This window comes from Gopherus evgoodei, chromosome 3 (genome assembly GCF_007399415.2).
Source record: "Gopherus evgoodei ecotype Sinaloan lineage chromosome 3, rGopEvg1_v1.p, whole genome shotgun sequence".
Taxonomy (NCBI): Eukaryota; Metazoa; Chordata; order Testudines; family Testudinidae; genus Gopherus; species Gopherus evgoodei.
In genome coordinates this window covers 25,138,320-25,164,568 of record NC_044324.1, presented here as the reverse complement: position 1 = coordinate 25,164,568, position 26,249 = coordinate 25,138,320, and the positions used below count along the sequence as shown (strand labels likewise).

General features: G+C 40.9%; 1 protein-coding gene and 1 long non-coding RNA gene across 4 annotated transcripts in view; both read left to right on the top strand.

The window, feature by feature from the left end:
• Nucleotides 1–26,249, top strand: part of PTCHD4 (patched domain containing 4) — a 124,597-nt gene that overhangs the window by 88,632 nt on the left and 9,716 nt on the right. The window lies entirely within an intron of this gene.
• LOC115649499 lies at nucleotides 7,379–24,725 on the top strand. The gene is made up of 3 exons (XR_003999836.1): nucleotides 7,379–7,391; nucleotides 12,030–12,034; nucleotides 24,642–24,725. It is a non-coding gene; the product is annotated as an uncharacterized LOC115649499 (long non-coding RNA).

Below are 26,249 nucleotides of genomic sequence, written 5' to 3'. Positions count from 1 at the left end.
TAAATATCTCCAGAGATGGAGATTCCACAACTTCCCTAGGCAATCTATTCCAGTGTTTAACTACCCTGACAGTTAGGAACTTTTTCCTAATGTCCAACCTAAATCTCCCTTGCTGCAGTTTAAGCCCATTGCTTCTTGTTCTATCATTGGAGGCTAAGGTGAACAAGTTTTCTCCCTCCTCCTGATGACACCCTTTTAGATACCTGAAAACTGCTATCATGTCCCCTCTCAGTCTTCTCTTTTCCAAACTAAACAAACCCAATTCCTTCAGCCTTCCTTCATAGGTCATGTTCTCAAGACCTTTCATCATTCTTGTTGCTCTTCTCTGGACCCTCTCCAATTTCTCCACATCTTTCTTGAAATGCGGTGCCCAGAACTGGACACAATACTCCAGCTGAGGCCTAACCAGCGCAGAGTAAAGCAGAAGAATGTCTTCTCGTGTCTTGTTTACAACACATCTGTTAATGCATCCCAGAATCACATTTACTTTTTTTGCAACAGTATCACACTGTTGACTCATATTAAGCTTGTGGTCTACTATGACCCCTAGATCTCTTTCTGCCATACTCCTTCCTAGACAGTCTCTTCCCATTCTGTATGTGTGAAACTGATTGTTCCTTCTTATGTGCTCAATGTTCAGATTGCAACCCTCCTATAAATTTGACTCCTAATCTAGTGAATGGTTTTCTGTAAGCAGGCTGACACCATTTGGCAGGAAGGAATTTTGAGGCTCTGTGCTTATGAAACCACTGTTTGTCTGTGAATTTGGATACTACCATGAAATTTGCTGTTTAAACCACTCCTCATTCAATTATTCACACAAATGTGTTTTGGAGATTTTTACGGTTCCTCACCTTCTCATTCCAGGCTAGGGCTGGTCAAAAATTTTCTACTGAAAGTGTTTAATGGAAAATTGCATCTTCAACTAAATGAAAATGTCGTGTGGAAAGTGTCTGCTTTCTCGAGAATTTTGTAAATTTTTCATCAAAAAAGAAAAATATTTTTTTCACGCTCAAGTGATCACAATTTTTCAGCCCAGATTTTTCCAGGTTTTGGCATGAGTCTTTGGTTTTCAGTTGTCAAGAAATGAAAATATTCAGTCAGTAATTTTTCAAAAAAAGGCAAAATTTTCAGCTGCAAAATTCAACAAAAACAAATTTTTAGAAGATTTCAGTTGGAAATTTTCAGTTGGAAATATCCCATCTAGTCCAGACCTTGAACTCTCCTTTTTCCTTTCATAGCCCATAAAACCATCCACATTGTCTTGAAGTGTTCAGTCTTATTAAGATGTAATTTATTGTGCACATATGGTGAGTTGTTGAGAAACATCTGTAATAACTTGACCAATTCTTTTTCAACTTTCTTGTATAAGGATGAAAGCAGGGTGATGATTCTCTAGCTCTTGATGTCCTATGTATTTTCTTGCCCATGAATTGGTATTAATACTCCAGTATTGCAGCGGAACCTTGTGGACTTAGTAAGATGTTTTCATGTTGGATTTTTTTGTTTAGGCTTTTTGCATATAAAGCAACCCCTTCCCTTCTTGTAACTTTGCACTTTTTCATGCACTTTAGAGCCTATTCAACTCATTGTTGTGATGCAAGCATCTCTTTAGATTCATCTACACTTATGGAGGGATGTAGAATACACCCACTGCATGCCAAGCTATCATTGGTAGACAGTGAAGAATTGCTTAGGTGATTAGAATACAGTGCCCTACACATCTGACCCCCAAGCTGTATATACCCTACAAACCCAAGCAGTGCCTCCCATGTCTACACTCCTGTTTGAGCAGTATTGTGTCTTGCTGACTACCCGCTGCCAGAGCCTTTCCCCTCTCAAGAAAGGCTCTGGCTATATGGAAAGGCTCTGGCGGAGGGAAGACAACTGGGAAAGATGGAGCTGCCGAAGGCTTTCCCTGCTGCATCCCCACTGCCAGTGCCTTTCACTGTAGGATGTAGCTAGTACACATGTGGTGCCTGTACTCTGTATGCTACCATAGGTGTAGACATAGCATTTTTCTTCTATGTCAATTGCTTTGTTTACTAGGTCAAATGCTTTCATTTTTCTCCATGTAGCACAAAGATTTTAATTCACCGTAAGCTCTTCAGCATGGGACCCAGGCCTTCATGGGTCCCTAACGTGATGGGGCATCTATCCTGATTAGGTTCTCTAGACACCACTTTAATGTAAATATTAAATAATAATTATTGCCGGGTCACTTGTGAAAGCTAAACTTCCATTATGTTAAAAATGACACATGGCAATTTAATCTCTTATATGAAGAGATTACTTCAGTCTATGCACAATTATAACATCGTTTAACATTATTCAGTAGGAAAACTTCAACAGAAGAAAGAAGAATTAGAATAGGAATGTTCTCGTATAGATTTCTGCATCACAAGACACAGGATTAGGGAATATGATTTGCCTCTTAAGGGCTTCTGTATTACCAGTAAAAGCAGCAAAGAATCCTGTGGCATCTTATAGACTAACAGACGTTTAAGTCTGTAAGGTGCCACAGGATTCTTTGCTGCTTTCACAGATCCAGACTAACACGGCTACCCCTCTGATACTTGTATTACCAGTGATATATGCAGTAAAAGAGAGAGAGATTTAAACCTAAAATGCAGGTTTTCTAGACCAGTTCTCATTATTTATGATGTATTTTTCTGGTATAAAGTCCAATAGGGAGACATTCGTTTTACATAGGTCCTCTTTTAAAAGTGCTTTGGCAATCTTTTGTGACTTGTATGCATTCTAAATATACAAAGGGTAGGAGATGCTACAAATCTGTATTTCTGCTGAGCTACAGAATTAGAGCAAAGCAAATGCTGACCAAGGAGGTGAAAAACTACATTCTGTCTTCTTTCTCATCTCATAATTGGAAAGAAGGGGGGTGGAATAGCCTCCATAGTTCTTTTTCATTGGTTACAAATCAAAGCACATCCAAGTTTGTTGAATTAAACTTTTCCATTCATTTTTATTCTTCCTGATATTGCGGTTCTGTGCAAGTTGCTGTCAATGTCCACTGAACTCACAAGAAAAGGCTTGCTTAATATTGATTGAAAAACTTTGGCTTCCCATCATTACAGTTTGGAGCGAGGTAATTTTTATAATAATGTATACAAAGCTTGTAAAAACAATCACCTAGGGAGATTTCAGTACTGCACTGCAATAACTTAATTATGCAAGCTGCAAGGTAAGATCCAGCAAAACAGAAGTAGTGGGAAATTCCTAGTTGGATTTTGAGAAAAATGGGCCTAGTTTGCTAATACACTATTCCGATTTTACACCAGCATGATTCCACTGACTTCTGCAGATTCACATCAGTGTGCAACTGGCGCAACACAAGAAAAAAAGTGTAACACAATGTTTTAGAAAGCCAGTCAGAAATGGTCAACTCAGTGTTGTCTGCTAATGAGAGTGAGTTCCGAGCACCAGTCAACCAATAGATCATGGGCCTTTGCTCCATATCTTCTGAACATGAGATTTACTTCTCGTCTCATCTTTGACACTGTTTCTTAACCACATTATTACATGTTACTCCTGGACAGTGTGCTTAGCCCTGTATATAACACAAAGAATGATAATGTTTCTGCCCCGAGGATCTTAGAATCTAAATAATGATGTTTGGACTATCATCAGTAATGTTTGCTGGGGAGGGCCATACTAACTTCTGTTCCCAAATTCACACAAGCGACCTCAGCAATCAGGCTCTGACCATTACGATGTGTGCACTATTTGGAGTTAGTTATTCAAACTAGGTTGTCACTTTCTACATGCTATTGGGCATATAGTGACCGCTAGTCTACTCATGCATTTGTACAGTATGCACTCAGTGTATATGGGTACATTCTTCAACTATTTTTCTTTAGATACAAAGGAGCTTCAAGAATCATCACAATGGCACTCTCTATTCATTGTGCTTGTCTGGGGGAGGAAGAGCGGAGACTACAGCTCGTTCTCCTATGGCTCCCACCGCCTTTCTTAGTCCAAGGGAATTCTCTTTCCTTGACTGAAAGTCAGACTCAGACCTATAACCTTTAAAAATGTCCTTCCTGCTCTAGAAGTCCAATGTCCTACAGAGGCACTCAAAGAGAAGAGAATATTCACCATCTGTGTGACAGATTAGATGGGAATTTGAACTTGCGACCACTCATCAGAAGCCCCACATGTTCCAATATTCTTCTCAGTTACTTCATAGAGATTAAGGGCTTATCTACATGAGCCCACGGTGCAGACAAAGGAGGTGTGAGTTGCAGTGTGCAATAAACTATTGTGCTTCCGCTGTTTCATGTAAACGCTGCTAGCATGAACTAAAAGATACCTAGTTGGGGCAGTAACATAGTCCTCTTTCAAACAGGACACTAGGTCACACAGGTTGTTGTCAGAGCTGCTGATTGAAACTAGCTCACCAAAGTTGCAGGGCAGTGCTTTAACCACAAAACCATCCTTCCTCCCTAAAAGAAAGAAGGATACGCAGAGAAAGACTATGTCTTTTATACAATGGTAACTCAGAGCAAAGATGAGCAGCAGTCCCATATGCACAGTGCCTTGAAATCCCTTCCTGCAACCAAATATTTAGCGCTACAACATCTTTGCAAAAAAGTTTACTAGACTTTTGAACTCTGTCCAGAAACCTTCTTAGAGCCTGCAAGCTAGCTACTGTTTTTCCATTAGGCCACATACAAATAAAGACAACATATTTTCCAGACCTGAAAGTCAGAATGAAAGTGCTGCTCAATTTGTGCTGGGAAATATGATTAGAGGTGACTAAGTCACAAGAAATTTAAATTACAGACAGTTGTTGGGAGAAAAAATACATTGAAATTCAATCAATCAAAGAAAATTACCAAACTGCACTAATTACTTGTTTCAACAAATTGAGCAAGCAGCTGAATTAAGACAATTTTGGAGCTGTTATTGACTAATAGGGAGGAAGCAATTAAGAGCTTGGAGGTGAACGGTAAACTTGGAGGGAGTGATCATTAACATATGATTGTGCAGTAAATTCAAAGGAGGCGTTTATTAGTATTCAGTTGCACCCAAAGGACAATCTGCCAGAGATTGAGAACCAATAAACAAGTTCCTAAGTATAAAGTTATTAAGAGAGCAAAAAGGTAGAGGGAAGGTTTCCAAGGCATTATATAAAAGACGCACAACAGAAATCAATTCCACTGCAGCAGAAAAACATGAGGAACAAGAACAAACTAAGGTAACTATTTGAAGGACTACCTATAATAAAAGAGCGACAAAAGAGAATAATGCAGGATGTAGCATGTATCAGCATGACAAAGCAAAATGACTAGCTGGCGTAGCTCCGTTGGTTTTCAGACTGTTACACTAGCATATACCAGCTGAGGATCTGATATCAGTGAAAGCTTTATAGAGACCAATCTAGAGAGGCAAAATGATAATACTGTAGGGTGAGTTAAAGAAGTAAAAGGAAATGAGAAGTTTTATCAATGCACTAGAGCCAGGATACCAGGGAAACGGAAGGATCATTACACCATCAGGAAGGAGAACAATCGTATCTTGGGGTCCGGCCCAAAGCTCATTGAAGTAAATGGCAAAACTTCAACCTGATAATTTCTGTGAGGATTGGATTAGGCCCCTTGTTACTTTGTCTCGATTTTCAACACAATGTAAGGAGACACTGCAAGCTAAGGAGGAATGGGATGATAGAGTGAATGAATGACAACTGGTTGCAGAGAGAGTACCTGGATAACCTGAGCGTATGTGCGTGAATGAGATATAATCCATTGGTAGGAGAATTTAAAGAATCAGTAAGAAGGAGAACAGATGAGGTCCCAGATGATTAAAAAAGAGAAAATGAATGGATTTAAAGGCCTGACCACTACAATCATTTATTTTATTCTCCTACATAATACAGGCCATACAATTTCACCCAGTAATTCCTGCATCAGTTCCAAAAATTTGTGACTGAACTAACATCTTATCTTGTAGAAAGACATCCAGTCTTTGGTTAAAGAGTAAATATAGTTTTTAAAAAATAGAGTTCCATGCAATATCACCATGTAGTTGAAAGTCAATGGGCCTAATCCCATAATCAGTCTATCATGGCAACTGCCATTGATTTCAATAGAAGCTGTATATATGGAATGAGTACATCATTGGGCCCAAAACTGGAAAAAATATTACCACAAATAATGAGAGAATCAGTCTGAAAGTATATAATGTAGGAGAGAGCAGTGTGGTGACAGCATGAGCTCACAACGAATGACAGCTCATGCCAGACCAAACCAGCTGCTGTAATTGATATAAATTTGGGCTTAAATGGTGCATGCACAAACATGCTGCACAGAGAGGTAAATGTCTTCCTGGGTGAGCAAGGAGGAGATAGTGATTGCCAGACTTAGGAAGCTAGTGATGTAGCATTAATGGTGGGTATTGGCATATCCCCACCAAGAGCCTTGAGGGATGATATTTAACATCACCAACCACCCACTTCACTTTCTTTCTCCTTCTCATCTCCCTACATTGAACAAATTGTTACAATGATCATAAAGAGCTCATAACAATTAATAACATGCTCTAGCTCATATGCAGCTCAGCCAGAACTTTGATGTGGCTTTTGGTTTGATGTATCCCATCTGAGCTCTATAAGTCCCATCTGTTCCACAAGGGAACAGTTGTGCCTCTCAAACCAAGAGTGCCTCTCAAACCTGTCTGCAACAATGTTCTTCCATACAGATCTTTCCCTACCACAGTATACCCCATTATTATTTACATTATATTAGCACCCAGAGGCCCCAGGATTATGGCCCCATTATGCCAGGCACTGTAAAAGCACCTACTAAGAAACATTCTTAGAGTTTATGATCTAATTACACAAGAAAGAGGCATGGGGGATATGAAATAACTTGCCCAAGGTCACACAGCAGGGGTGTGATGGAACTAGATGTAGCACTCAAATCTTCAGAGACTCAGACCTGTGCCCTACCCATTGGACTACACTTGTGTCAAGTTGATCAGCAAAAATATTTCATAGATTTTATCACTGTATTTTTTTCGTATGCTACCTGTGTTTGCTTGGTTGCAGAACTTTACAGATTAGATTCAGGTGTGCAAATACCATCCAGGGGAGAAAATACTAGCTACTAAAGGGCAATTTAAAAGCTACAAGAACCAAAGGCGGGAAGTTGAAGCAAGATAAATTCAAATGAAAAATAAGGCACACATTTTTCACAGTGAGCTGATTAACCACTGGAACACAATACCAAGGAAATTGATGTATTCTCCATCTCTTGAAGCCTTCAAGTCAAGGATGGATGCCTTTCCAGATGATGTGTTTTAGCAAAACACAAGTTATTGGGCTCAATATAGGAATCAGTAGGTGACCTTCTATGACCTATATAATACAGGAGGTCAGGCTAGATGTTCTAATGGTCTCTTCTTGCCTTAAAATCTACAAATTCATGAATCACTAGTCTGTTTATGTCTCTGAGACTGATTCTGACATAGACCAAAAGTAATGGCTCATCTCCATCCTCTGCAAACTACTAGGCCATCTGTAATAAAAAATAAGGTTAAAAACAGAATGAAACACACATTTCAAAAGTGTTTTAAGGATCTAAACACCAAGGAGAGAGAGGAATTGCTTACTGTGGTAAAAGATGTAACTTATAGCTAAAAAGTAATCACTCATACCTGTTCTGTTTTGTATACGTTCTTCTACCATACCCACAATATAATGGATGGGATGAAATTAAATAAAGGTAAATTTAAGTTGACTGTGCCAAGATATGTAGTGAAAAATACATTCTTTTAGGCATTTAAAAGGAAACTGGAGAAACATGAGAGAATGTTCTGTAGGGAGTAATTCTGAGGTGTCAGAGCAGGGGGTAAAGGACTAAGTAGGTCTTTCCTTATTGAGGACTTGGCGGCGTTCTCTTTCAGGAACCCCTTTGAAGATGCTGATTATGGTGGACATTTACCTTTAGGTGGAGGGCCTATGCACCTTGCAAATCCTCTGCAAGCCCTCAAGATTGGGCTTAAGTGGTAACTAGGTGGTGCAGAGTCATTGTGCTGTGCCATTACACAGGAGTGAATTTCCTCTTATAGTAGAAATTCACATTTTAACAAGAGGAAGAAAATACAAGACAGTAAGAGTGATTTCTATCTGATGGCTCTTATTTTTACTTTCACTTTCCCATAGGTAATGGAGGTCTAAGGCAGGTGATTAGCCTATCTGCATAGATCAGCCTTTTTATGTCTTAAACATGGCGATATAGTACTTCTCTTTAACACATGGTATGTTTCCTGGAAAGATGTCACATCCTTAGTTATCACTCTACAGTAATTGTCTTGCCTTGGCAAAAAAAAATATGTGTGATGTTCAATGCCAACGAACCATCTTCAAAATTTATGATTAAGGTACTGCATATTTTCTCAACATGAAAATTTGCTTGCATCCTTGAGGGATTCGCCCTGCCACATGTGTCTACTCCATGACAGATATTTCCTTGTTAATTGCACTCTGAATCAGCATTCTGGCCTCATTACACCGGTCAATGAAACTCCATCAGCCTCAGTAGAATTCCTGAGTTACACTGATATAAGCGAGAAATGAATCATGTTCTCTGAGTTAATGGAAAGAATACCGGCTACATTTTATAGCACAGAGAGGGCCTTTAAGATTCAATACTAACTTTTAAATCCATATTGACTAGTATTCCAAGAGCCTGACGCTACATTCTTAATGCATTTCTTTTGAAAAGTGTATGAGGTAAAATTCTATGGTCTTTGATTAGTTTTTGTCACAGAATTATCACTGTGGACTTTTCAATATGAACTGTTAATCGCTGCTCTAAGCAGGAGTTCTTCATTAGATGAAACCTGTACTGAATTACAATCAGGCTTCCAGTGAGAAACTCAGCAGCTAGAAAAATATGGAAATATTAACTACTGGGCACTTTTTTGGTGTATTCTTTTTAGTCAGCATATGGATTCCTATCACCTTCTCAGCTTTTACTCTGACAAAAGTTCTCAGGCAAACTTACAGGGTATCATTTCCAAAAGATGCCTCACTGACTTAGAAGCCTAAGTTCAATTTTCAAAGTGTCTAAGAGCCAGATTTACAATGGTATTTAGGTGCCTAAAGATGAAGACAGACACCTAGTGGGATTTTCAAAAGCACCTAGGTGCTCCCTTTGATGTCAATGGGCTTTAGGCATGTAGGTACTTTACAAAATCCCACTAGCTTCTTATCTGCATCTTTAGGCACCTATATACCTTTAAAAATCTGGCCTATACCCCTTAAGTACCATTGGAAATCATATATTCATTAAAAACAAACTATAAACACACAAACGTAAGTAGCACCAACCGAGGAATAGCCCCAGGAGACGTGGCGGCCCACAGATACCTCTCTGAGGCAAAATCCCTTCCCTGTTCTGTTCTTACTCCAAGGGAGCATCTCTTGTAAGTCACTGCATCCCTTCAGAGGACACGGCTTACTTTCCTTCATGCCAGGCCTAAGCTCTGTCCATCTAGTGGGAGAGGTGGAGCCCAGGATTTCTCCACCCATTCCCCATCCACTTGCTTGGAGGAGCAATATCCGGAGAAGAGGAGGGGCCTGCTCCCAAGCCCATTGATTTCAGTGGACTTTGGCCCAGGCTCCAGACCCAGACCCCAGTCACGGTAGATTCTATTCAGCTAAGCAAAAGGTTGGGTAGGCTGTCTACTCCCTCACTTCTTCAGATGACACAAGAGCACAATTTAGCCTTCAAATATCAGTATCACAGGAAAATATAAAAAGAAAGGAAGGAAGGAAACAGGAGACACCCTCTTCCCCTCCAGCCCCCCCCCAAAACATGATAATCAATGCACATACTTAAAAAAAGAAACATGTTTTTTCTGCTGTTCAATAATAATAGGAGTTCAGGTTTAGCTGCTGTATAATCCCAATAAAATAATATTGTGTTGATGTAACATCTTTTCATTTTGAAGGCTCAACATGAGGGATAGAAAGTAAAAAAGCCCAGCCAATGGGCAATGGCGCCAGGGCTGTGGGGAAAAAAAATCTCTGAATGTCTCTATGCTGTAGCTACCCCAGGAAAGAGGGAGAAATAATAATAAATTAAGTTTGTGCTCCAGCGCTCACATCTGCCCTAGTCCCACATCAAATCAACACACCCAGTCATACAATAATTGTGCCCCTCCTCCCCATACACCCTCAGCCCCAGATCTTCTCCTTGCTGCCCCCTGCCCAAGCACATCTCTCCTCCACCTGCACTTCTTCCCAGGCCTGGCAGCTCCCATGGGATCTTCCCACACACAAACTCCTGCCTGAGGGGAGAACAGCTCATTGGGAGTTTTCCTCTCCACCTTCCCAGGCCTGGTGTGTAGCATTAGAGAGCAGGAGAAGGAGCAAAAAGAATCTCCAAGCCATTTTTCACAGGAGGGCATGCAGGGAGGCTGCCCTGTACTGCTGGATTCTTTCTGCTCCCTGCCTCCCTTCCCTCTTGTGAAACTCATTTTGGCTGCTTCCTCTTGCCCATCCCCCCCAAATCCACAAAACGTCTCTCAGCTCCTGAAAGGCGAGGGAAGAGTTCTGCCTGCCTCCTGCAGCAGCTGTGATTGGCTGTTCTTTCCGCCGGGCTGTCTGCTTGTGAAGGCTGGAGCTTCTTGGCTCCACAGTCTTCAAAAGCTCATGATTTGTGAAAGTTGGCAACACTGCTTTGAAATCAGGTATCTATGAAGATGCCTGTGAGGCTGCACAATGCTCCCGGTACTGCAATCTCTCCCTGCCTCCCCTTTCTCATTTTCATGGCTCAGTTGTGCCCTCCTGAGTTGTGTTGCTAGCAGTGTGGCTCGTGGCCTGCCAGCCCCATTTCGTGGGATCTATTTCCCCCACTCAGTCCCCCTCCTCCCAAATCCCTCTCCATAGTGGCCTCTTCTATTCTCCCTGTTCCATCTTAAAAGAGTCCCTCTACCTCCTCGTGGGGATTCCCCTTCTTTTCCTGCCTTGTCCTATTTCCATCTCCTGTGGGGCTATGTCATTCCCCAATTTGAACCTTAGAGTCCAAAAGTTGGGGTACCAGCATGAATTCCTCTAAGCTTAATTACCTGCTTAGATCTGATACGCTGCCATCAACCAGGAATTCCAGTGCCTGGTACCCCCCAAAACCTTCCCTGGGGACCCCAAAACCCAAATTCCTTGAGTCTTACAACAAAGGGGAATAAACCATTTCCCCCCCTTCTCCTTTCTTCCTCCCAGATCTTTCCCATCCTGGGTACACCAGGAGATCACCGTGATTCAAACTCCTTGAATCACAACACAGAGAAATCAGGTTTTTCCCCCCCCCTTCTCTCCCCCTCCCAGGCTTTCCCTCCCTGGGCTATCCTGGAGAGATAGATAGATTCAAGCTCAGTGAATCTAAACAAAGGGATTCCCCCTTTCCCCCCACCCTTCTTTCTCCCTGTCTTCCACCAATTTCCCGGTAAGTACAGACTCAATTCCCCTGAGCCTCAACAAGGGGAAAAAAATCAAACAGGTCTTAAAAAGCAAAACTTTTAATAAAAAGAAAGAAAAAAAGAAAAAGTTGTCTCTGTAATTTAGATGGTGAAAGTTACAGGGTCTTTCAGCTTATAGACACTAGAAAGAAGCCTCCCCCCAGCAAAATACAATTTAAAATGCTCCCAGCAAACTACACATTTGCAAGTACAGAGAACAATCATAAGACTAAACTCGCCTTTTTCTGGTACTGACTAAAATTGGAACAGAAGAGATTTTTTCAGAAAAGATTGGAGGAATCTGCTTACATGCCTGGTCCCTCTCAGAATCCAGAGAGAACAAAGCAAAACCCAAAAAACATAAACAAAGGCTTCCCTCCACCAAGATTTTAAAGTATCTTGTTTCCTGATTGGTCCTCTGGTCAGGTGTTTTTGGTTTACTGTTTGTTAACCCTTTACAAGTAAAAGAGACATTAACCTTAACTATCTGTTTATGACAGGCTACCTCTTCCTCTCCTCCCCACCCTAGTGCCTCTTCTTTCTCCTAGTGGGGGTGAAGCAAAGTTACTGTCATTGGTAGCCGGTGGGTTCCCTGCCTGGTGAGGAAAAAACAGAGAAAAAGACAGGCAGTTTCTAGCATCCCAGCAGCAACCTGGCCAGAGGTGAGAACTGTAGTGTATTTTCTTGTCTGTTATAATCAGGACAGATATGGGTATCCAGAAGGGAGAGAGCAAAACCTGGGAATGTCCTGCCTGAATCAGGGCTGTTGACAAGGCTGCATGAACGCACCACATACTGCCATGCAGCTCCAGCAATAAGGAAGTCTTTCATTATCACACTGCCATTCCCAAATGGAGAGAAGACTTTTCTACAGAATGGACAGTGGGAGAATTAATGAGTTGCTTCTTGGCAGTTTGTAACCATAAGGCTTGTGTTATATGCTTAGTCAATTATTTTATTCCCCATTAATCAGCACTTGTTCCATTCATTATGCAGAGATGTCTCTTCTGGAGATCATTGGCACTGAAATGGGAAATCTCATAATGATAATAATAATAGTTCATAACAACTTCTAATGCAGATAGTCACACATGCCTCGAGGCTTTTGAATGCCTCCAGAGAAACAACCCAACCTATATACAGTCACAATCAGCCAACCTCCCTGAATATCTCCTACCGCAGGAGCTACTCTGTAATTCTGTATCCCTCCTCTCCCTGCAATAGACACAACTGCAGCAGAAATTGAAATGGGAATCAAACCAGTCTTATTCATGGAGAATCCACAATATAAACTTCTACCCACACAGTGCTCATTCAGGCTCTGAAAATCGTGGGTTAGCCACTCGTAAGTCCCCTTTGTGTCACTGATTTAAAGTTGTCTGAAAGGAGCAGTTGAGGATTCCCTTAGTGTGGGAAAATCACCAGGTGACTTGAGGCTGAGCTGGGAGGTGTTGTGTTAGCTCTGGGTGGATAAAGCCAGAATGCAAAGCACCTTAGAAATCCTGGATGGCTGAGTGGTGCACACCTGGTGGGGTCTGGCCCAACAAGTCTAGCATTCCCTAACTTATGCCACCATGCCAGGAGCTTTCAGCCTGGGGTCTATGGAGCCATTTTGGGGGAATAGGGAGGGAGGAATCAGACAATGAGACTAATGCAGCACGTTATTGGAAGGGTGTGATCCATTATGATGGTGTTGCCGACACAGAAATGCCAGAGGCAAGCAACAGCGGTTCGTGGCCCAGAGTGCTTAGCGCCAATGAACACATCAGGGTGGAGAAGCAAAACACAAGTTTATTTGAGATCTGAAAGCGGTGCTGGGAGACTAATGCCTCAAATCAAGCACAGCTAAAACAAGCAGTCTGTTCCTTTATATCCCATGAGAACTTTTCTTGCTGACTAACAATCCCCCGTTTCCCCTCCCTCTTCTGTCCGGCTGCAGCATTCTCTTCTCACTTATTCCTTTGTCTTCCCCCTCCCTCTCCCCCTTTCTGCTACAGAGACATGTATGCTGTATCTAACAGCGGCCTTGAAACTTGCTTCAATTTAGCTCCAGTGTGTTACAGCAGGGAACTGGCTGTTACAATCAGAAAACTAACTGCTGACATTACATTTTACAGCTCTTAACATATTAGGTTACACTAGGTTACACAAAGTGTTTAACATGGAGGAACATTGGTTCATTGAGGCCTACAACAGGAGGGCTTCATTGACACTAGTGGTCTACCACCCTCCCGAGTTACCTAGGGTTATGTCTAGTGACACCAACAATGGAGTCTGCAGAAAGAAGAGATAAATAGAGTTAGATTGCCCTATGCAATCAACTGAGCAGAACAGACATCAGTGAACCCACAGTTCAGTATATATGGAAATAAGTATGCATGACACTATGGCAACTGTAGCAACCTGCATGAAACTTGCAGGGAGGAGCAAAAGTTGCAGGAGGGAATAGTTTGGAGGAGGCACCAGGAGGTCAGTGATGTGCATGTGATTTGAATGCTAATTTCAGTTGTGTTTACTTTTAGTAACATGGCATCCTCTGTTACTACCCAGCATGTGGCATGTGCCACGTGATCGCAGTGGTAAGTCTAATGAGAAGTCCAGCAACAAAGAGAGCGTGATTAACCAGAAAACAAAGCAGCATCTAGAGACAGAGCAGGCACGCAGCATGGAGGGACTCAGACCTCTGGGAATGCTAGATTTCCAAACAACAATCTTGCACAAGCATGGAAACCATGGAATCAAGAACTGAATCTACATACAGAGCTGACCATAGGGGATAAAGATGAGAAAATGAAGGTAAAGCTAGTTTTATTCTTTCACTGAGGAAAAAGGATAAGAAACGATTGAGACACTGTGGCTGGGAATTATGCCTGAAACACTGGAACAGGTGATAAAAGTGTTTGATGAGTACCATGACTAAAGAGACAGACTATGGATAGATGCTGGGGGGGTTTACTCAATACCAAGAAGCAGAAGAGGAAATAGGCACTTACATTACAGAGCTGAGAACTCTGGCATCCACCTATAACTTTGAAGACTTTAAAGATTTGCTAGTTGGAGACAAGATCGTTTGTGAAGCAGGGGTTTCCAACTTACAGGACAACCTGTTTAGAGAAGCAGATCTAGCCCTAAAGAAATGCCTCCCAAACAGCTAGGGCAGCCGAACTGTGCAGGGAAAGAATCAAAACAATGACAGCCACTAGTGCAGAACAAGTACACAGGCTCAAGCTAAACTAACCCAGGAAGCAGATCAAGGACAGATCAACCAAGAATGCAGGCATCGTGGTCCACTGTTGGTACTGTGGAAAACAATATGAGTAACAGAAATAAAAATGCCCAGCTTATGTGCAACAGTGCAAGTGGCGTGAGAAGTAGAACCACCTTATGACCCAATGCTGAAGTTTCCTCAGAAAGAAAAAAGCAGAGGTATTAGACTGGGAAAATGTATCCACCTGCTTAACTACCCCGGCAGTTAGGAAGTTTTCCTAAGGTTCAACCTAAACCTCCCTTGCTGCAATGTAAGGCCATGGCTTCTTGTCCTATCCTCAGAGCTTAAGGAGAACAATTTTTCTCCCTCCTCCTTTTAACAACCTTTTATGCACTTGAAAACTGTTATGTCCCCTTCAGTCTTCTCCAGACTAAACAAACCCATTTTTTTCAATCTTCCCTCATAAGTCATGTTTTCTGGGCCTTTAATCATTTTTGTTGTTCTACTCTGCACTTTCTCCAATTTGTCCACATCTTTGCTGAAAGGTGGCACCCAGAACTGGACAAAATACCTCAGCTGGGGCCTTATCAGCACAGAATAGAGCAGAAGAATTGCTTCTCGTGTCTTGCTTACAACACAATTGTCAATATATACCAGAATGCTGTTCGCTTTTTTGCAATAGTGTTACATTGTTGACTCATATTTAGCTTGTAGTTCACTATAAACCCCAGATCCCTTTCTGCAGTACTCCTTCATAGGCAGTCATTTCCCATTTTCTGTGTGTGTGGTTAATTGTTCCTTCCTAAGGGGAGTACTTTGCATTTGTCTTTATTTAATTTCATCCCGTTTACTTCAGACCATTTATCCAGTTTGTCCAGATCATTTTGAATATTAATCCTATCCTTCAAAACACTTGCAGTCCCTCCCAGCTTGGTATTATCTGCAAACTTTAGAAGTGTACTCTCTATGTCATTATCTAAATCATTCATGAACATATTGAACAGAACTCGACCCAGAACTGATCCCTGTGGGACTCCACTCAATATACCCTTCTAGCTTGACTGTGAACCACTGACAACTACCCTCTGGGAACCTTTTTCCAACCAGTTATGCACCCACCTTACAGTAGCTCCATCTAGGCTGTATGTCCATAGTTTCTTTCTGAGAAGCTTATGCGAGAAAGTATCGAAAGCCTTACTGAAGTCAAGATATACCACATGTATTGCTTCCCCCAATCCACAGTCTTTTTACCCTATCAAAGAAAGCTATTAAGTTGATTAACTGTTACTTATCCCTTTATTATCTTCCAGATGTTTGCAAACTGATTGCTTGATTATTTGCTCCATTATCATTCTGGGTACTGAAGTTAAGCTGACTGGTCTGTAATTCCCCAGGTTGTCCTTATTCCCCTTTTGAAATATTGGCACTATATTTGCCCTCTTCCAGTCCTCTGGAATCTCTTCCATCTTCCATGAGTTTTCAAAGATAATTGCTAATGGCTCAGATGTCTCCTCAGTCAGCTCCTTGAGTATTCTGGGATGCATTTCATCAGGCCCTGGTGGCTTGAAGACATCTGACTTGTCTAAGTAATTTTTAATTTGTTCTTTCCCTTTTTTAGCCTCAGATCCTATTTCATTTTCACTGGCTTTCACTGTATTAGATGTCCAATTGCTATAAAACTTTTTGGTGAAAACTGAAACAAAAAAGTCTTTTAGCACTTCTGCCATTTCTACATTTTCTGTTATTGTCTTTCTTCCCTCACTGAGTAACAGGTCTACTCTGTATTTGATCTACCTCTTGCTTCTAATATATTTGTAGAATGTTTTATTGTTACCCTTTTGTCTCTAGCTAGTTTCATCTCGTTTTGTGACTTGGCCTTTTAAATTTTGTCCCTACGTTCTTATGCTGTTTGTTTATGTTTATTCTTTGTAATTTGACCTAGTTTCCACTTTTTGTAGTACTCTTTTTTGAGTTTCAGATCATTGAAGATCTCCTGGTTAAGCTAGTGTGTTCTCTTGCCATACTTCCTATCTTTCCTATGCAGTGGGATAGTTTGCTTTTGTGTCTTTAATAATGTCTTTTTGAAAAACTGTCAACTCTCAAACTATTTTTCCCCTTAGACTTTCTTCATGGGATCTTACCTACCAACTCCCTGAGTTTGCTAAAATCTGCTTTCTTGAAATTGATAGTCTTTAGTCTCCTGTTTTTCCTCCTTCCATTCCTTGGAATCATGATTTCATGATCACTTTCACCCAAGCTGCCTTCCACTTTCAAATTCTCAACCAGTTCCTCCCTATTTGTCAAAATCAAATCTAGAATAGCCTCTCCTCTAGTTGCTTTTTCACCTTCTGGAATAAAAAAATGTCTTCAATCTATTTCAAGAACTTGTTGGATAATCTGTGTTCTTCTTTATTGTTTTCCAACACATATCTGAGTAGCTGAAGTCCCCAACCACCACCACATCCTGTGTTTTTTTGCTTACAAAAAAGTCTCATCCATCTGGTTAGGTGGTCTGTAGTAGATCCCTACCATGACAGCCTCCTTTTCCCCTTTTATCTTTACCCAGAGACCCCCATGTGAAGCTCATGAGATGTAGAATTCCATTAACCCTAGTGGAGCCACAGAAGAAGAAATTGACAACTGTGCAAAAAAGAAGCACCATTATATATACTGAAACTAGCACAGAGTGGATCAACAGCCTAATAGTGATAAGAAAACTGTCAGGTGAACTGAGGATCTGCATTGATCCAAAGCCACTTAATGGAACATTGAAAAGAAGTCACTACCCATTACCAACAATTCAGGACATACTACCTTATTCATCTACAGAAAAAGTGTTCACTATCTGTGATGTCAAGAATGGGTTCTGGCACATAAAGTAAGATGAGTCATCCAGCCACATGACAACCTTTGCCACATCTTTTCTCAGGTACTGCTGGGTATGGATGCCTATATGTTCCAGTCTACACTGAACCAGACACTAGAAGAACTTCCAGGCTAAAAGACAGTAGCTAATGACATTCTTATTGTAGGAGGATATGTCAAGAAAAATAGAAATTCAGGACCATGATATCAAGCTGCAACAACTCCTAAACAGGTGCTAAGAACAGAATAGTAGGTTGAATGCAGACAAGCTGAAGCTGAGAAGAACTGAAGTTCTCTGTCTTTTGGACTCCAGACAGACCCTGAGAAACTGAGGGCTGTTAAGGAAATGCCCACAGCAAAGGATGTGTATGGAATCCAGTAATTTGTAAGGATGTCCAACTATCTTTCCAGATTATGCATACACCTATCAGAAACCTGTGAACCCTTGAGACACTTAACACACAATGATGCAGACTGGGAATGGTCAGAGAGACCCAAGAACAGATATTTTAAAAAGTAAAGAAAATCATAAGTGAGGCACTTGTGGAGTAGCTAGAGCTACAGTGTGATGCCTCAGAAGGAGGCTAGGATCAGGACTGATGCAAAGCCAGCAGCCCATAGCATTTACTAGTAAAGCGCTGACAGACACAGAAATGGGGTATGCTCAGATAGAAAAGGAGCTGCTGTCTGTGTTTTTTGGAATGGAATGGTTCCATCAGCTCACTTTCAGGCACAAGGCGGAGGTGGAGTATGATCATCAGCCATATGCCATCAGACTGAGTTCCTGGTGCCTTCTCCCACTTTCCCTCCTGCAATCTGTGCTGTTTCCTTGAAGTTCAATGCAATTTGTTACAGTGATGGGCACAGGCTAAGAGCCTGAATAGAATAGAATAGGCCATAGTCTAAGCTGGTGTAAAAAAAGCATAGTTCCCTTGATTTCAATTGCCTAACATTTTCAACCATATATAGATGTGTGTGCATATGTATCTTGTGCTATTTTTATTACAATGCTGAAAAACTATGCAGAGAACATGATCATAGCTCTCCAATGTCCTATCTTTTAAGGGACATCACTCATTTTAGATTCAAAGTTATTCACATTCTTTACAATTTTGGGGTCTCCATGTTTTATGGCTGTAAATTATTTTCATCAGAATTAAAGGATCATGAAAATGAGGTTGTAGAAAGTTGTTTACTCTAAAGGGATGTATCTGATTATACCGTCTGCTTTAGATTTAAATTTTTTTAGGGTAGGGAACATGCCATACTCAGTATGTAAAATGCAGATATAAAATTACATTGCTACATAATGTAATTTAAAAATAACTCTTTCATGGGCCTCACTGGGAAATCAGTACTAGGAAATGATAAAACAACTGGGCTGGTACTATTTAAGAAAAACATACCCCGTAATCTTCTTTTCTGCTAGAAGAATCACCACAAACAGATTCAAAGAGTCCTGTGGCACCTTATAGACTAACAGACGTATTGGAGCATAAGCTTTCATGGGTGAATACCCACTTTATCAGATGCATGTAATGGAAATTTCCAGAGGCAGGTATAAATATGCAGGCAAGAATCAGTCTAGAGATAACAAGGTTAGTTCAATCAGGGAGGATGAGGCCCTCTTCTAGCAGTTGAGGTGTGAACACCAAGGGAGGAGAAACTGGTTTTGTAGTTGGCAAGCCATTCACAGTCTTTGTTTAATCCTGAGCTGATGGTGTCGAATTTGGAAATGAACCCTCCTAGCCACCATGGACATGGAGGCTCCCACACACAGATGGAATACAAACTGTCAGGAACAGTTTCCCATGGTGATGACACAGCACAACTAGTTGCTGAGCTCTATGACTTTATCCTCACGCACAGTTTTTTCAAATTTGGTGACAATATATACCTCCAGACCAGTGGTACTGCTATGGGCACCCGCATAGCCCCAGAATTTGCCAACATTTTTATGGCTGACCTGGAACAACACTTCCTCAGCTCTCGTCCACTCATGTATGTTAATACAAGAATAAAGTTGTATCTCAAATCAGATTCCAAGAGCAATATTAATTCAGCTGCTTTGTACATATGTAGTATTTTCTATTTTTGTTTTTCTGGTTAAATTTGCATTAATGTCAAAATGCAAAATGCATTAATATTTCATTTTTGAAAAATATATACCATAAAACAGAATAAATATGTAAAATGATTGAGTTAATATTACAATAAGAACCTGAATTTTAATATTTCAAGGTTTTTTTTTTATTTTAACCTTACCCTCCTTGTTCTTTTAATATTGGTCCTTTGCAATTAGTATTACTATAAGTTTGCAAAGTGTTGTGAGATCCTTATGAATGAAAAATGCTATTGGCATAATAATCTTTCAGTTTAAGGAGTTGTGGATTGAACCCATATAATGTAATCAGTAGAGTTGGGCAAAATTTTTCAGCTGAAATATTTTTGTGCAGAAAATGCAGATTTAGTGATACCAAAATATTTTCTGAATTTGTATTGGTTTTGCCTAATTGTTCAAGTTTGGGTGGCGGAACTGTTTCAACTTTTTTTAAATGAAAGGATTTTTGGTTCAAAACAATTCTTTGTTTTAAAATTTCCTTCATTTTTATTTAAAAATAATTCATAAATGTTAAAGAAAACCCTCAAAATCAAAATAATTTTTTCCTTTCTGATTTGCTGAGAATTTTGAAAAATTTTGGTTTTGGTTCAACTTGAAACAATTGTTTTTCCTTTCAGTTGTTCAGAACTGCCAATGAACTGAAAAATCTTTTTATTCAGACAGCTCTACTCAGGAGTTTGGCCTCAAATTATCACTGGTTCACTCCCATTGTAACCATCATTAAATATGTTTTAACCTGTATTAAATACATGGAAAGAGAAAGCAAGTCAAAGCATTTGGAATTTGAACAGCTGAAAGCGAGATGCAGGCAGCAATGAAAGATGGGAAGACAAGGAAGAAGAGAAGAGACAAAGGAGGATAGAGGATGATTCAGGAGATTTTGTGTGAAAACAGAAGACAAGAAGACTTATAGCCAGAAAGAAGAACAGAAGAGGGAAGGCATGAGAATTGCACCAAGACCAGGAAGAGGCAGGTCTATATAACTTTGGACTCCCTACTAAGAAGAACAGACAGACCTGTCACCAGAGCTGATCCAGAGAACAGAAGGGTGTATTATCTGCTGGGAGCTAAGATACAGGATGTGGACCTAAGGCTGAAGAGGATCCTAATGGGAACAGAAAATAATCCACTGATTGTCATTCAAGTGGGAACAAATGATACCGCTAGATTCTTATTGGAATGTATCCAGGAAATGGGCAACTCCAGGCACCAGCACGCCAAGCACGTGCCTGGGACGGCAAGGCACGGGGGAGGCTCTGCTGGTCACCATGAAGGCGGCAGGCAGGTTGCCTTCGGCGGCATGCCTGCGGAGGGTCCGCTGGTCCCGAGGCTTCAGCAGACCTCCCACAGGCGTGCCGCCGAATCCGCGGGACCAGGGACCTCCCTCAGGCAAGCCACTGAAGACAACCTGCCTGCCGTGCTTGGGGCGGCAAAATACCTAGAGCCACCCCTGCCAGGAAGACTACACCAGGCTGGGGAAGATGCTTAAAGAAACGGAGGCTCAGATGATCTCCAGTGGGATTCTACCTGTTCCTAGAGGAGAGTGAAGGCAAGACAAAGTTGTGATGATCAACAGATGGTTCAGGCAATGGTGCTATAAGGAGGGCTTTGGGAGGTTTAGCCACTGGGAAGCATTCACAGGCAGAGGACCGTTCTCACGGGATGGACTCCAGCTGAATAGGGAAGAAAATAGACTTCTGGGATGGAGCTTTTCACAACTGATTAAAAAAGCTTTAAACTAGTAATTTAGGGGAGATAGTTGGGAAATGCCTTTGTAATCTCCATGTCTGATTCTAATATGGGGCAGGAGGAAAATCAAGTAAAAGAGGATACAGCAATTGAGAAAAGAATAACAGAGAATAGGAGAATGGAAAACAAGAGGTAAGATAGTGCCAATACCACTGACAATAACAGTCAGGTGGGTGATACTGGCAGTAAAATGACTGTACCCAATCAGACAGGGAACCCGGGTGAGGCCAAGAGGAAACAACTAATATGTGTGTATACAAGTGCAAGAAGCCTAGGTAACAACATGGAGGAACTAGAACTACTGGTGCAGGAAGTGAAACCAGATATTATAGGGATCATGGAAACATGGTGGAAGAGTAGTCCTGACTGGAATACTGTAAAGAAGGATATGTGCTGTTGAGGAAAGAGAGAAAGAAAGGAAAGGGTGATGGAATAGTATTGTATGTTAATGACAAGGTAGACTAAATAAATATGAAGTGATGGAATGGATACAATGGAATCTGTTTTGGTCTAAACCACTTTGAGGAAGAAAGATAACAGAAGCTCCACTGGAATAGTTCTTGGGGTCTGCTACAGAACCCCAGGATCTGATTTGGAAATGGACAGAGACCTCTTTAATATTTTAATGAAATAAATACTACTGGGAATTGTGTGATTATGGGAGACTTTAAATTCCCAGATATAGATTGGAGGACAAATGCTACCGATAATGGGAGGGCCCAGATATTGCTTGATGTGATAGCTGATAGATTTCTTCACCAGATAGTCAGCTAACCAACACGAGGTGATGCCCTTTTAGATTAAGTATTGGTAAGTAGTGAGGACCTATAAAAGAACTGGCTGTAGAGGACAACTGTGGTTCAAATTAATTCAGTTTAAATTAAATTGAAGGCTAAACAAAAATAGGTCTGCAAGGAGGGTTCCTGATTTCATAAGGTCCCTTTAAAAATTTAAGGGAATTAGTTAGGGAGGTGGACTGCTCTGAACAACTCAAGGATCTGAATGTGGAGGAGGCTTTGAATTACTTTAAGTCCAAGTTGCAGAAACAATATGAACCCTGCATCACAAGCAAGGGGGGAAAAATTGTTGGGAAAGGTTGCAGAGCAAACTGGAAAAAAAATGATCTGGGAAACTGCAGGCCTGTTACTTTGACCTCAGTTGTATGCAAGGTCTTGGAACTAATCTTGAAAGAGTACTTAAAGATATAGAGTTAAATAGTAATTGGAAAGAAATACACCATGGTTTTACAAAAGGTAGATCATGCCAGAACAAACTAATTTTTTTTTTAGAAGATAACTGATTCTCTATAAAGGAAATGCAGTAGATCTAATCTAGCTGGATTTCATTAAGGCTTTTGATACAGTGCCAGACAGGAAATGATTAGTAAAACTGGAAAAGATGGGGATTAACATGAGAATTGAAAGATTAAAGGGGACCGTATAACAGATCATACTGAAAGGTGAAGTGTCAGGCTAGACAGAGGTTATTAGAGGAGTTCCTCAAGGATTGGCCTTGGGACCAATTTTACTTAACATTTTCATTAATTATTTTGGCACAAAAAATGGGAGTGTGCTAATAAAATCTGTGGATGATAAAAGTTGGGAGGTATTGCTAATATGGAGGAGGACTGGACTATTATAGAAGAAGATGTGGATGACTGAAAAATGGAATAATAAAAATGGGATGAAATTTAATATTGGAAAGTGCAAGGTGATGGGACTAACAACAAGAGATTTTGCTATAAGCTGGGCATTTACTAGTTGGAAGAGACAAAGGAGGAGAAAGACTATTGTTCAATCACAGGATGACTATGAGCTGCCATTGAGATGCAGCTGTGAAAAAGACTAATGAAATCCTAGGATGTATCAGGCATGGTATTTCCAGTAGAGATAGGAAGTTTTATTACCATTGTACAAGGCACTAGTGAGACAGCATTTGGAATGTTGTGTGCAGTTCTGGTCTTCCATGCTTAAGATGAATGCAAACTGGAACAGGTGCACAGAAGGAAAAGAGGAGATTAAGGGTGAGGGGGGTATGATAGAGGTATATAAAATCATGAGTGGTGTGAAGAAAGTGAGTAAGGATAAGTTATTTACTTGTTCCCATAATATAAGAACTAGGGGCCACCAAATGACATTAATGGCCAGCAGGTTTAGAACAAATAAAAGGAAGTTCTTCTTCACACAGCTTACAGTTAACCTGTGGAACTTCTTGCCAGAGGAGGTTGTGAAGGCTAGGGCTATAACAGGATTTAAAGGAGAACTAGATAAATTCATAGAGGTTAAGTCCATTAATGGCTATTAGCCAGGATGGGTAAGGAAAGGTGTCCCTAGCCTCTGTCTGTCAGAGGGTAGAGATGGATGGCAGGAGAGAGATCACTTGATCATTGCCTGTTAGCTTCACTCCCTCTGGGGCACCTGGCATTGGCCACTGTTGGCTGACAGGATGCTGGGCTAGACGGACCCTTGGTCTGACCCAGTATGGCCATTCTTATGTTCTTATGAAGGGCTACTGGGATAATCAGAGGAATGGAGAACCTGCCTTATGAGATGAGACTTAAGGAGCTTGGCTTGTTTAACTTAAAAAAATGAAGGCCAAGGGGAGATATGATCGATCTATATAAATAATTGGAAGGACAAACAAGGATGCAGATGAGTTATTTAAGTTAAGGGTCAATGTTAACACAAGAACAAATGGGTATAAATTGGCCATCAACAAGTTTAGGCTTGAAATTAGATGATAGTTTCTAATCAGAAGAGTAAATTTCTGGGACAGCCTTCCAAGGGAAGTAATGGAAGTAAACAAACCTAACTTGTTTCAAGATTGAGCTTGATATATTTATGAAGGGGACAGTATGATGAGGTTGCCTATAATGGCATATGGCCTACATGCATCTGCAAACATTTCCAATGGCAGGAGATAGGACACTAGATGAGGAGAGCTCTGAGTTAGTACAGAAAATTCTTTCCCAGGTGTCTGGCTGATGGGTCTCAGCACATGCTAAAGGTCTAACTGCCATATTTGGGATTGGGAAATAATTTTTCCTTAGATCAGATTAGCAAATATCTTGGGGGCAGGGGGGTTACCTTCCTTTGCAGCTTAGGACATGGTCACTTGCTGGTTTTAACTACAGTAAATGGTGGATTCTCTGTAACTTGAAGTCTTTAAATCAAGATTTGTGGAGTAACTCAGCTAGAGGTTATGGACTTACCACAGCTGTGAGGTTCCGTGGCCTCCAATGTGCTAGAGGTCAGACCAGATGATCATGATGGTCCCTTCTGGCCTTAAAGTATATGAGCCTATGAGTCTATCAGTTTCCTTATTTCTTTCATTTCTTTTCATTATACAGTTTTCAGATGCTATTAGAATGCTGCCAAAAACTTAATTATCCCCTGTTGGGACACACTGCTAATGGTCAGGTTTCATACATATTAATGAGCTATTAATAAGCTGCTAAATGCTGCTAACCGGAGTGTGTGTGTGACGAGGGGAGGGGCTGGGGATTTTTAAGGTTTATACAAGCCAACATAGCTCATGGTTATAAAGTCAATGCTGCACACAACTGAAATCCATGAGAGTTTTGCCCTGCAGTATATGCTAAGCTAGCTCATTTTATGCAACTGATATTACACAGGAGGATTTGATCAGGCTTTGTGATGAGTCCAGGGGACTGAACATGGGGCTACTTTCCAGGAAGTAACTCCTCAATATAATTCCAACTTTGCACTGGGCAAACTCAACTGTGGTCTAGAGATTAATTAGGGTTGTGTAGTGAAAGAGACTGTTGCTTGTAGGACCACTGCCTCATTTGTTGCAGAAATTGGAAGATGGGTAATATATGAGACACAGGCTTGCAAGAAGAGATAGGATGGTCTCATAGCTAAGATTCTGTCCATGCCTCTGCCACAGAGTTCCTGTGTGATGCTGGGCAAGTCATTTAAAACAAAATGTTCACACATGGTCACTAATTGTGTCTCTCATGTTCTGGGTGCCCAGGGAGAGACACTTGAGGTCTGATTTGCAGCAGGATTGAGCACTCCACGCTGCAACTGAAGTCGATTGGAGCTGTGCTTTGAGCATATAAAATGCTTAAAAATGCTAATTACTTTGAAAAATAACAACCTAAATGTCTTAAATTGGGTATCCAGAATTAGTGGGTATTTAACAATTTTAGCCTTAATCTCTCAATGCCTCATTTCCCCTGCTATAAAATGGGGAGGATCATATTACTTAATCTCACGGAAATATTGTGACGATAAACTCTGTGATGTTTTCAATGCACTCAGACACCATGGTGAGACCACCTTAGAAGCACCTGGGGGACTATTAATAATTCTGTGTTGAGTGCAGGATTTGAATGGTGTGCAATAAATAACACTTAGGGCTACACACTGAATGAGGAGGATACTCATAAAACTTCCATTAAAACTACATTATTAAGGTTGCAAAGTCAAGCACTCAAAGTTAGGAAATGCCAGACTTAAGGTTGTCTGTATGACCTTAATTCTGGCATTTTGCATATGCGTTATGATACAGTCTTTAATCACGTGATCACATATTATTTTTCCATAGGACACCTGCCTCCTTCAGACACCCATCCCAACCTCCCCACTCAGCTAGTTGTCCCAGTCCCCCACCCCCTTGACTACTTGTGCTATCTGTGATGCAAGGTACTATAACACTTTGAGACCTATCAAGGTGAAAGCTTCAGTATACCATGCATAGTACGTTATAATGATTATTTATGTACATGTGTTTTAGAGAAGTGTAATGGTCTAGTGGAGCGGGGACTGAATTGAGGGGTGTTCTATTCCCAACTCTGCT